This window comes from Rhinatrema bivittatum, chromosome 3 (assembly GCF_901001135.1).
Source record: "Rhinatrema bivittatum chromosome 3, aRhiBiv1.1, whole genome shotgun sequence".
Classification (NCBI taxonomy): Eukaryota; Metazoa; Chordata; class Amphibia; order Gymnophiona; family Rhinatrematidae; genus Rhinatrema; species Rhinatrema bivittatum.
Window position 1 is genome coordinate 569,808,151 of NC_042617.1, and position 13,887 is coordinate 569,822,037.

Consider the following 13,887-nt stretch of genomic DNA (forward strand, 5'->3'; position numbering starts at 1 on the left):
ACCATGTTCCTGATGACGTAAAGGCGCAGGCGCGCGCTCCAGAGTTTGTACCGGCAAGGGCGCGAACCTCGGGGGCATCCCCCCCCATAGTGATGTCATCCGCTTCCACTTTAAAAGTTCTTTGCTTGAAACTACGAATCGAGTTAGCAACGCACAATTAAACTCTGGAATTTGTTGCCAGAGGATGTGGTTAGTGCAGTTAGTATAGCTGTGTTTAAAAAAGGATTGGATAAGTTCTTGGAGGAGAAGTCCATTACCTGCTATTAAGTTCACCTAGAGAATAGCCACTGCCATTAGCAACGGTAACATGGAATAGACTTAGTTTTGGGGTACTTGCCAGGTTCTTATGGCCTGGATTGGCCACTGTTGGAAACAGGATGCTGGGCTTGATGGACCCTTGGTCTGACCCAGTATGGCATATTCTTATGTTCTTAGGGGAATTCTTTCTCCGCTGCTCTGCCTCCACCACCTTACCAGGGGTACCCGCTCCACGGGGGCCCCGCTCTCTTCTTGATTTCAGATTACCAAGACGGGATCCGGTACTCGCTCCTCAAAGGCCTACGTTCCCGAATACTCAGAAGACTCCTGACTACCTGGAAGCGATCGCAGACGTGAATACAGTGAGTTCTATTACAGATAGGAACCGGTACTTGATCCACGAGGGCCTATGTTCCTAATCTCCAAGACTCCCTTCATTCTAAAACGTTATCGTGGCTACGGAGATCGTGAGTCATTATTGTGGATTACAGATAGGAACCGGTACTCGCTCCACGAGGGCCCATGTTCCTAAATCCTTTCTCAACTCTCTTCTATTTTCAGAAGTCATTATATATATCTATATCTTGTGCATTACTATTATAGATTGCAGATAGGCCCTCGTGGAACGAGAGCCGGTTCCTATGTTCCTCAAACCCTCCAAAGACTTTCTTCTATTCCATAAGCCATCTCCTACACAGATATTGTGAGTTCTCATTTCAGACTGCTTATAAGAGCCAGCACCCGCTTACAGCTCCTGTTCCTGAATATACTGAAGACTCTGTTGCAGAGAAGCCATTACAGATCTCTCTTATTGTGAGTGTGTCATCTACTACTGGTTATGTATCCTGCATACCCTGTCTACTCACTTCTTATAGTCTCTCTCTACAGCTCAGCAACCCAGAGACCACTATTCCAGTATCTGAAGAACTTCAGCCCTGCCGGGCACATCAGCTCACTACTGCCACCTCTGGTGGTTCTACTTCCTGTCTAAATAAATAATTATCTACGTTTGTCTCCATACGCCAGCCAAGCCGGTTGTCCCTCTCAGGATATCCTCTTGGGGGCGCTGTCATCTGCCATCGGCCCAGGGATTCACCAATTTCCTCAAGTGTTCATTCAGTACACTACTAGAGCGATATCATACGACTGCCACTCTGTGGGAAGCCAACCCACCACAGATCACTAACTCTGCCTACAGAGTATTACAATTGTTAACTCTTCCCTTGACGGGGTGTTCTATTACCAATTGCTAGCTCCCTGGCGGACTTATAACAGATTGCTATCCATAACAGCAGGGATTGATACAGATTGTCAACTTCTCTCTCTCCAGGAGGGGATCCATATCAGACTGCTAACTCCTCCTTCAATAGGAGAAGCTCGATAACAGATAGCTAACTCTGAGCAGCAGAAATATAATAGAGTGCTACCTCCTCCCTTCTGGAGGAGCAGATCTACAACAGATCGCTAACTCTGCAGTCCAGTCCATAACAGAGTGCTGGCTCCTCCCCTCTTGAGGAGTATATCATCCCAGATTGCTAACTCCTCCCTCCTTGAGGAATTCAGCCATAACAGTTGTCAAGTGGTTTGCTACCATGAAGGATAACCAGGAATTTGTATACAGCTTGGAATAAGTTCAGAAAGAGGGTTCTGTTGCCTGACTGTCGTGCCTTCCTGCATTACAGTTTAGAGGGTTCGGTGAAGGAGTTAACATAATGGAACATGGAGTAATTACCACAACTGGTGAACCCCATTACCTGCTCAGATATTACAGCATAAATAGGGGACTTATAATGGAGATCCTCAAGTTCTCAGACATGGGCAAGTATTATTTCATCTTTTTAAACTAATTTTCTTTATTTACAGTGTGTTTCTTTCTGAATGAAGTGCCTCTGCTATTACTTGCTATACACTGGACCTGCTGGTATAGAAGGTACTGCAAGTATATATTGCTGACAGTGTTTTGATGTTCTTGCTGTTTTTCAAATCCGCCCACTTTTTGAAACTATCATTGGGCTGGATTTTAATACCTACATGCGGACGTACATTTGTGCGCGCAACCGGGCGCGCACAAATGTACACCCGATTTTATAACATGCGCGCACAGCCGCAAGCATGTTATAAAATCTGGGGTCGGCGCGTGCAACGGGGTGCACAATAGTGCATCTTGCGCGCGCCGAGCCCTTGGGGAGCCCTGCTGGCTTTCCCCGTTCCCTCCAAGGCTGCTTCGGGCAGTCGTAGGTTGCACACACCAGCTGATGGCCGGCCCGCGATCCCAGGCACAGCGGCAAATGGCCACTGGGCCTTTTGAAAATAGGCCGGTGCACGTAACCCCCTACGCACGTAAATCCTCCTGGATTTACGAGTGTAGAGCTTTGAAAATCTGCCCCTATGTTTACTTCTCAACAGAAATTTTGTTTTCCATGGTTGATCCCATAATTGCCTGCTTCGAACTTCTTAATTTTTTCATTGGGGATTTTATTTATTTATTTATTCCTTTATTTACTTTTGTTGTTTGGATCGCTATAATCTTTTATTGCTGAAGTTGTTTGTAATTAGGTAAATTTATGATTGGGTTTTTTTTTCCATATTATGCCATTTTGAGTTATCTGTGGTTTACTGGGGGTTGAAGTAGGGCAATACTTTTTATGGTTTGATTTGTCAGAATACTTATGTGGGGATAGGAGGGTTGGTTAGTGTACCGATAGCATGTAGGGTGGCCTTTGTCCCAGATGCGTGAAGGAATAGGGAGATGATGGATAGACATGGGGGAAGGGGTGAGGAAGGGGTGAAGAATCTAGGGATTGGGGTATTAATGAAAGGGGAGAAAGAGGGAAACAGAGGAGGAAGACTGCATATATTAAAGGAGAGGACGGTTGGGACATGGGATATTTTCACTACCTGCTCATAAAGAGAGTGCTCTGGAATTGGCACAGAAGGGGGACCCTGGACTGGGGAGGTTCCTTTTGTATTTGGATTTGTTCTCTGCTAGTGCATCTTTATATTGTGTAAACATGAGTAAAGTGGAATTTAGAGTTGTTTCCTGGAATGTTTCAGACCTAGGCTCCCCAGTTAAGAGAAATAATATACTGCAGGCACTCTCTAGAGAAAAAGTGTATATTGCAATGCTGCAAGAGACACATCTTGCAGATGTATAGCATGGGAAACTCAGAAGATAGAGGGTTAGTGAAGCAATTGGAGCTCCTCTGGGACTAAGGGAGATGGTATGGCCATCTGTATTCATAAAAGAGTGACTTTTATCTCTGTGTGTGTGGTTACTGACCTGTAGGGTCGTTTTTGGAATAGTAAAAGTAAATTGTGTAGTGTATATGCTCCCAATACTTACGATCATGGATTTTTTAAAAACTTGCTTGATAAATTAGCATCTTAGGATAACTGTCCATTACTTTAATAATGTGCACAACCCCTCTCTAGATAGATCAAGGGATTCTAGAAGTGAACATGTTTCTCAAAATAAGGGCATTCCTCTAATCTGTAATTGGCTTAATGTTCTAGGTGTGTCTGGTTCTTTATCTGCAGAAACACGATTACACCCATGTATGCCCTGCGCATGCTACCCAGTCTACAGCCCGATACAGAAAAGATCACGGGAGAACAGCGGGTGTTGAGCACCTGCTCTCCCAACGCGCACCCAGCCACCTCTCCTGGGCGTGTGATCCTATATTTAAATGAGGAATCCTGCTAAAAGGAGGCGCTAGGGACGATTATGTGCCCCTAGGGCCTCCTTGGCCCAGGAAAGATGGCTCTGTCAGCAGGTTCAAGAAACCGATGCTCAATTTTATGAGTGTCGGTTTTCCGTACCCATTGACAGTGAGTGTCCATTCTCCTAAACGTATTGGATGTCACTTTTTATTTTTATAGTCAATTCACATGCAATTCCCCCTTAAGAAATAGTTTTTGCATAAAATCTATCAATTTATTGATGCTCACAAATCGTGAGTCATTTCAATTCAAAGCACTACTTCACTGGGAGGCAATCGAGCCAGTGTATTGACCCGAACTAACTTCCCAATTAACTACAGAAGGAAAAATTTTTAAAGGAATGGAGGAAGGGTTTCATATATCTGAGTCTAAGACCCCCACCAGGGTGAACTCAATCCGTGCATGTATAATCATAAACCAAACCTCCTCCGTCCCTTATTTTTTATCTGTTCTTTTTAAATAGTGTGCAACAAGCCTACACCCTTATGTGTTTCATTTAATAAAAAATCATGTTTAAGTCCGAATGAGTCATTCTTCTTTTTTTTGAATATCAAAGACGGATAACTTTCATAGAGAAATTTAAAAGTCCCGACTTATCTGCTGAAGATTGACAACCCGACGTAGCCACGTTTCTGGTCCGAACCCGAACCTTTCCTCAGGGGATGTTATCCTGTTTGAAAACCAGTCGGTGTACTGAAGTTATCCATAATGTTAGAAAATCTCTCTCAGGACGCCAAATGCGCTCCCTGTATTGAAACGCCGCTTCTTACCCGCCACTGTTATTTTAACCTAAGCACACAGATGGTAAACCCACCAATCGCAACATTCATTGTTGTGACGTAATGACGTCTATTTGAAAACGGCTTAGTCAAATCCTGCCTTCAGGCATCAGCTGGAAAAACATAGTCCTACATAATGAAGCAATGATTTAAATCAATGAAACCCAGTCTAACGCTTCATTCAACCCCATGGGGGCTTGGGTTTTTAACGTGAAAATCCAAAAAGCTTCTCTTTTATTGAGTAACCCTTCTCGATCACCACCTCGCGGTGCAATCGGCACCTGATCAATAACAGTCCATTTTAATGTGCCAAACAGATGACCCTGCTGTACACAATGTGACACTATGGGTGCTGTCAGAGTAGCTGTATTTAATTTTGACTTGTGCTCATTCAATCTTACTCTAACTTTTCTGGTAGTTCTACCCACATACACTCGAGGGCAAGGGCAAACAATTGTATAGACCACATGGTCAGAATTACAAGATGTATTGAAATTGCGAAAAACTCGATAGCCTGTAATAGGTTCAAGCCACTGATGTCCATCAATACTATTGTTACAATGTGGACACTGTCCACAGCGTTGATGTCCTTCAAAAGGACCCTCTAATCGTGATGAAAACTGTGCATGGACTAATTTATCTTTGATGTTAGAACCATGAGTGGTCACGATTAATGGAATCTCCTTAAAGATATCATGGAGCGCTAAAACGTGCCAATGGCGACGTATTGATGCAGAAATGGCATTCGTTGCTACCGACTGTTTTAATACACAAACTAATTGTGGATCTTGTTTTAAAGGCTTATACTGCAGCAGGCTTTGTCTGTCTGAGTATTTAGCCCGTTTGTAAGCCTTCCTGATCGCTGATCTGGGGTATCCACGTTCCAGAAATCTATTACTCAAGAGTGTTGCTTGTAATTCAAAATCATGCTGTATAGAGCAAATCCGCTTGGCACGAAAGAACTGACTAACAGGTAGCCCACATTTAAAAGAGTAGGGGTGGTGGCTGTGAAATTTTAATAAGTTGTTTTTATCAGTTGGTTTGCGATACATGGTCGTGTTGAATGAACCATTTTCCAAAGAAATTAACACATCCAAAAATGCAATTTGTGATGATGAACTTTGCATTGTAAATTTTAAATGTGTATTCTGTTTATTTAACCACTCAAAAAATAATGATAATTGTTGAGATGTACCTCTCCATACTAATAGAATGTCATCTATATATCGAACCCATAAGGCCATCTTTTTTACATTTTTGGTTCCTGTAACTCAATATCCTAGCGATATTAAGTCAGAGGGTGTACAGAAAAGCAGTTTTTTCTGCTTTTCTGTACACTTTTCCGGGCTGCTCATAACGCCTGCCCTTGGACGCTGACATTTTAATTACAGAATGCCGGGTGACTGACTAATAGCCTCATCAACATGTATTTGCATGTGATGAGCGCTGTTAGTTTTCAGGGGGTTTGGCTGTGCATTTTCAAGGCGCTAAGCCATTACCCTTACAGTATAAGGGGTAATAGACGCCCCTCAAAAATACAGCCATGAGTGTTGAACAGTGCGCATGGCTGAACACACTTTACAGAATCGGCCTGTCAGAATTGATTATTTATTAATCTTGCACTATAGTTTCTCTATGGTTTCAGTGACCATAAGTCTATAGAGATTTCAGATTATGCTAGGATATGGGTGGATTTGCAATGGAATTCTTAATGGGATGGTCTTCGAAGGTGGAAATTTCCTGCACATTTATATGAGAATATACTTTTCAAGGAATATTTAGTGAAAAAGTGGGAAGAGTTCCAAGAATTTAATCTTGAACACAAATCTAATCTGACTTTGTTTTGGGAAATGGCAAAGGTGGTCATGCAGGGTGACTAAATATAAGAAAGACTTAGGCAATAGCATCCTTAGATGGGAAAAATAAGTTAAGAGAACAAGACTGTTGGCTAGAACCCATACTGAAGATGCAAAAACTAGCTATTTTGCTGCTCAAACTGAGTTAAACTCATTAATCAGAGAATTAAAAAAAGCAGTTTACTTTAAATATTAATTGTATCAATTTGGGAATAAACCTAGTAAATTGATGGTCTCTTTAATGAAAAAACAAGAGGGGCCAAAATGTATAGCTGCAGTCAAGAAACATAATGGGTCTGTAGTTAATTCATAAGAACATGCCATGCTAGGTCAGACCAAGGGTCCAATAAGCCCAGCATCCTGTTTCCAACAGAGGCCAAAACCAGGCCACAAGAACCTGGCAATTACCCAAACACTAAGAAGATTCCATGCTACTGATGCAATTAATAGCAATGGCTATTCCCTAAGTAAACTTGATTAATAGCCGTTAATGGACTTCTCCTCCAAAAACTTATCCAAACCTTTTTTGAACCCAGCTACACTAACTGCACTAACCACATCCTCTGGCAACAAATTCTAGAGCTTTATTGTGCGTTGAGTGAAAAAGAATTTTCTCCGATTAGTTTTAAATGTGCTATTTGCTAACTTCATGGAATGCCCCCTAGTCCTTCTATTATTCGAAAGTGTAAATAATCGATTCACATCTACTCGTTCAAGACCTCTCATGATCTTAAAGACCTCTATCATATCCCCCCTCAGCCGTCTCTTCTCCAAGCTGAACAGCCCTAACCTCTTCAGCCTTTCCTCATAGGGGAGCTGTTCCATCCCCTTTATCATTTTGGTTGCCCTTCTCTGTACCTTCTCCATCACAACTATATCTTTTTTGAGATACGGCGACCAGAATTGTACACAGTATTCAAAGTGCGATCTCACATCGAGCGATATAGAGGCATTATGACATTTTCCGTTTTATTAACCATTCCCTTCCTAATAATTCTTAACATTCTATTTGCTTTTTTGACTGCTGCAGCACACTGAGCCGCCGAATTTAAAGTATTATCCATTATGATGCCTAGATCATTTTCCTGGGTGGTAGCTCCTAATATGGAACCTAACATCATGTAACTACAGCAAGGATTATATTTCTCTATATGCAACATCTTGCACTTGTCCACATTAAATTTCATCTGCTATTTGTTTTCCCAATCTTTTAGTCTGGCAAGGTCCTCCTGTAATGTATCACAATCCGCTTGTGATTTAACTACTCTGAATAATTTTGTATCATCCACAAATTTGATAACCTCATTCGTCGTATTCCTTTCCAGATCATTTATATATATATTGAAAAGCACCGGTCCAAGTACAGATCCCTGAGGCACTCCACTGTTTACCCTTTTCCACTGAGAAAATTGACCATTTAATCCTACTCTCTTTCATGTCTTTTAACCAGTTTGTAATCCACGAAAGGACATCGCCTCCTATCCCATGACTTTTTAGTTTTCTTAGAAGCCTCTTATGAGGGACTTTGTCAAACGCCTTCTGAAAATCCAAATACACTACATCTACCGGTTCACCTTTATCCACATGTTTATTAACCCCTTCAAAAAAATGAAGCAGATTTGTGAAGGAAGACTTCCCTTAGGTAAATCCATGTTGACTGTGTCCCATTAAATCATGTCTTTCTATATGCTCTACGATTTTGATCTAGAAAATAGTTTCCACTATTTTTCCCAGCACTGAAGTCAGGCTCACTGGTCTATAGTTACTCGGATCGCCACTGGAGCCTTTTTTAAATATTGGTGTTACATTGGCCACCCTCCAGTCTTCAGGTACAATGGATGATTTTAATGATAGGTTACAAATTTTAACTAATAAATCAGAAATTTCATTTTTTAGTTCCTTCAGTACCCTAGGATGCATACTATCTGGTCCAGGTGATTTGCTACTTTTTAGTTTGTCAATCTGGCCTACTACATCTTCCAGGTTCAAGTGATTTTGTTCAGTTCGTCTGACTCATCACCCCTGAAAACCATCTCCAGAACTGGTATCTCTACAACATCCTCATTAGTAAACACAGAAGCAAAGAATTCATTTAGTCTTTCTGCAATGGCCTTATCTTCTCTTAAGAGCCCCTTTAACCCCTCAGTCATCTAATGGTCCAACCGACTCCCTCACAGGTTTCTTGCTTCGGATATATTTTTAAAAGTTTTTATTATGAGTTTTTGCCTCTATGGCCAACTTCATTTCAAATTCTCTCTTCGCCTGTCTTATCAATGTTTTACACTTAACTTGTATCAAAAAAGAACAAGGACAATTTCCACAACAACAAACTATCTTCAAAAAGGAAATGTCATATCGAAAGACTTCTATTGAACGCCCAATTCCCCAAAATAATCAAACATATATTTATAGTTATTTTAACCGCATCATCAAGCCTGTCAGCGTGTTCTCGATCAACTCAACAGGAGAACCGCCCGGACCTCTAATCATCTGCGGCAGCGTTATATCTATATTTAGTCGTGTTTTCTTGCAATTTTACAATATTTTTGTGTTTTTTGTTGTTTTTAATCTTCCAGTGAATAGCACTGCTAGTATAAAAATTATTGCGATTTAAATCCAGCTCAACATACGGCCGAGGTTTCGCAGCATAAGCTGCTTCATCAGGAGCTATGATGCAAGTGCAGATTCTTTATAAACAAAATGTCTCTGTCAAATAAATTCCTGTATATGAAACACATTCAAGTAATAATTAGTATCTTATATATATCAGAATTAGTAAGATCACTTATCTGGGATCGGACAGTAAGCAAACCTTCAAGTAGGACGAACAGCGTCTCACCACAGCTTCTAACAAGAGAAACAGAGACTATTTACACGTCAGACGCGAGCTTATGAACAAACAGCATCCAATCCAAACTGCACACGTCATTGGTCGGTATGACGTCAGTATCAAGTTTTCTGTCACAAGAAAACTTGAAGCTCTAATTCAGCATTCAGTCCATTTGGGTGGAGGGTGTCTAAAAAAATGTATCCATCTTTGTTCTGCCTTCAACAGTTTTTTGTTTATGTCACCCCCACGCCAATGTGGTAGAATTTGTTCCAATACACAAACTCGCAGTTCATTAAAATTATGATCTTTTGCCAGGCAATGAGACACAATGGGTGCAGTCAGACGTTGCGTAGCTAAACTTGAACGGTGTTCTATTATGCGGGTCCGAAGTTGTCTGATGGTTTTGCCAACATATGTCATCTGACATGGACACTGGATAATATAGATGACACCAGCAGATTTGCATGTGGTGTGCTGTTTCAGTTGTACTGTAATCCGTGGATACTCAAATTGAATGTCTGTAGTGGCAAGCATGTTGTTACATACAGAACAGGTTCCGCATGCTTTATGTGAGCCAATGTTCTGTTTGGGTGGAAAAATCGTGGAATCTGAATGTACAAGTTGGTCCTTCAAATTGGAACCTCTTGTGTATGTAAAACTGGGTCGTGAATCAAATTCATTATGATGTTGTAATATTGACCAATTTTGATGGATAAGTTGTTTAAATGTGGATGCCATAGGGGAAAAAGGTACAACACAATACCCATATAGATTCTACTGAGCATTTAGTCTCTCGTATGATCTTTATCCTGTTGGACTCTATACATTCCCGGACATAAAGTGCCACACCCCCACCAAGTTGATCCTCCCTATCATTGCGATATAATTTGTACCCTGATATAGCACTGTCCCATTGGTTATCCTCCTTCCACCAAGTCTCTGTGATGCCAATTTTGTCAATCTCTTCATTTGCTGCTATACACTCTAACTCTCCCATCTTACTTCTTAGACTTCTGGCATTGGCATACAGACATTTTTTGTTGTATTAACCTGCTTTTCAGTTGTTAGGGATAATTCGGAAATCATTAGCTTCGGTGATTTTTTACATAATGGCACATGGACTATGTTTGCTTTTAATGGAACCTCTCTGTTGGGATGCCCTAACTCTCCTGTTTCATTAGTATCCTTCAAGGATACATTTCTCCGAACCATGCACTGCTGAGTGACTGTCGGCTTTCCCCCTTTTTCTAGTTTAAAAGCTGCTCTATCTCCTTTTTGAAAGTTAGTGCAAATACAAGAGTTATTCTTAAAACATTTTTTAGAGATTTCTATTTCAGGGAGACAGAGAATCCAGTTGACATGAGACAATATTTAGATAGTGTTGGTATGCCCCAATTAATAGATGTTCAGATGAGTAGATTGTTAGGAGTGTGGATCCTTGGGTTGGCTGAGACGGATGGTGATACACTGTGGGAATCCACACTGGATGTTTCAGCCAGGAGGCGGCGCTGAGGAGAAGGCCCTGGAAGACTTCACCCTTGGAAGCTCGCGGTCCCTCTGGGAGGAGCCCGTGAGAACCCGAGCGCTGAGACTTAGACGAGATCCTCTGTGACCGAGGACCTGAGGAGACAGGCCCAGGAAGCAGCCGGCACCAAGAGGTCGATGAAGACTTCACCCTTGGAAGCCCACAGTCCCCCCGGGAGGAGCCTGTGAGGACCCGAGCCACTGGGACTTAGGTGAGGCCCCCTGGTGGGCAGAGAGCTGGATGCCTGAGGATGAAGAGAAGCCAGAAGCCGAAGTCCAGTCAAGGGCAGAAGCTGAAGCCAGAAGTCAGTGGACGAGCCAAGGTCAGAAGCCAGGAGTCAGAAGCCGAAGACAAAGCCAAGGACGGAAGCTGAAGCCAGAAGTCAATGGACGAACCATGGTCGGAAGCCAGGAGTCAGAAGACGAAGCCAGGGATGGAAGCTGAAGCCAGAAGTCAATGGACGAACCATGGTCGGAAGCCAGGAGTCAGAAGACGAAGCCAAGGACAGAAGCTGAATCAGAAGTCCAGGAACAGAGCCGAAGTCACAAACCAGAAGACAGAGGCCGAAGAGACGAACAGAGATCCTGATGCAGCAACTAGTAACTCTTAACAAGAGTGAACCTTGTTGCAAGGTGAGGTTTAGGCCAAGCTGCAGGGTTTAAATACCCTGCAGCATCTGACGTCATCCGAAGGCTGTCCTCCCTCTTCCTGCGCTGGCCCCTTTAAAAGTTCGAGCCCCTGAGCGCGCCTAGGGGGCGGGGCCAAGCGCATTGGATCAGCGGCGTCTCCCTCGCGAAGGGAGAGCCACAGCAGGAGCCAGGTTGGGCCTAGAAGGCCGAAGAGAAGTTCCTGCGGCCCAGGCCGGCCCTGAGGTAGGTGGAGGGACCGGGGCATGGCCTGGGACCGTAACATAGATTGAACGCAGCAGTGGGTATTCGGGAAACTCAATATGGTATTCAACAGGCTAATATCTATAAAGCACTCGGACCAGATGGATTTGGAGGTGCATTCTATAAATTGCTATGTGGACAAGTTTCTGCTCACTTGGCAGCTGTGTATGAGACAGCTATAGCAGAGGGTACTTTCCAAGGTGGGGGCAATCGGACGTTGATTATTTTGATTCCGAAACCTGGTAAGGATCTATATAAACCTGAATCCTATAAGCCTATTTCACTCCTTAATTTTGATCTGAAATTATTAGCTAAAATAATGGCTTTTTTACTTCCTAAACCAATTTTGGATAAACAGGTAGGATTTGTGTGTTATAGGCACACAGTGATGAATATATGAAATATTCTGGCTTCTTTAATGACAATTAGACGATCAAATGTAGACTCTTTGCTTATCAGTTTTGAGGCATTTGATTGGGTTAATTGGGAGTATATGTTTGCTATCTTGGAAAAAATGAGGTTAGAGGGAAGCTTTCTGAAAGAGGTTCAGATGTTATATTCCAATCCTAGAACTGCCCAGTTGGTCAATGGTAGGCGGACAGACGAGTTTGAGCTTCAGAGAGGAACTTGACAGGGATGTCTATTATCTCCCCTATTGTTTCTTCTCTCCCTGGAACCTTTACTGCAACAGATTTATTCTATGGCAGAAATTCAAGGAGTTAAACTGGGGAATACGGAGTTTATGATCGCTGCATTCGCAGATGGTATGTAACAGGATATTAATAATCCGGTTGAGTCTTTACTAGCCTTGATGTGCGAGTTTTCACTCTTTGGTTCATTTTCAGGGTTGAAATTCAACCTAGATAAGTCTGAGGCTATGGGTATATTGGCATAGATTAAGACCCTATGAAACCAGAGCTATCCTTTGAGATGGGGAGGGGACCCATTTCATATTTTGGAAATACCCTCCCTTCAGATGTTCCCAAACTTTATCTTTTCAGTTTCCACTTTTAATCGCGCAGATGGGGACTAAAATCTGCCATTGGCAATCTCTTCCTCTATCTTTAGTTGGGAGGATTAATTTATATAAAATGGTTATTTTTCCAAAATGGCACTACATGTTGCAATTACTGTCATTGTATATCCTCAAAAGAGATCTTCAGGTGATACACCAGGATCTATTGAAACTTTTGTGCCTAGGATGTAAACCAAGACTGAGTATAAACCAGTTAATGGGTACCTAGGAAAAGAGCTCTATTGGGCTTCCAGATTTGGAACACTATAATTGTTCATGTAAGTTAAGATATCTTAAAGATTGGCTTTGGTTCATGGATTATTATACTCCCTTAGTAATGAAGTGATATTTAATTTCACCACTACATCCACATTTTTTATTATATGCACGCAGTACGGGCATACCACCCTTCTGTCAAAGCTGGGGATCTTTTTTTAACGATGCAGAAAACTTGGCACTGCCTATGTGAACAGCTTTTCTGCCAGGGATACAAATGGAGTCTTTGGTTCATGGAGGGCTAAAGATATCACTCAGCTGTGGCAGATATTAAGCATGGATGGTCATATGTCATCCTATCCAGAGTTGCAGGAAGAATTCGAATTAACATACAAGCAAATTTTACATATATGTAACTTCAACATTATGTTCATAGTCTAGGAGCCATATCTTTAAAGGAGACCTTCTGTGATCAGGTGGAGAAGTTTATTCAGATCGAAGATTACAGGAAGATAAGGATCTCTAGGCTTTATAAATCCTTGCTTAATATTCATTCTCCTCTGGATCTGAATCCTCTGCTTAATAAGTGGAATGGAGAACTTTCAATTACGCTTACAGATAGTCATGTCGATGCCGGCAGTCACGCCGATGCCGGTGAGCACCCCGATGCCGGTGCTGTCTCCGACGCTTACGGCATCGATACCATTAACAACCGTATCGATGCCTCTCTCGATGCCGTTATCATCATCAGAAATTCCATCGATGCCAATATCTTAAAACAACAGTAAACATGGGATT

General features: G+C 42.1%; 1 protein-coding gene across 1 annotated transcript in view; it reads left to right on the forward strand.

The window, feature by feature from the left end:
- The window catches only part of MTHFD1L (methylenetetrahydrofolate dehydrogenase (NADP+ dependent) 1 like), a 623,332-nt gene that overhangs the window by 518,310 nt on the left and 91,135 nt on the right, over nt 1-13,887 (forward strand). The window lies entirely within an intron of this gene.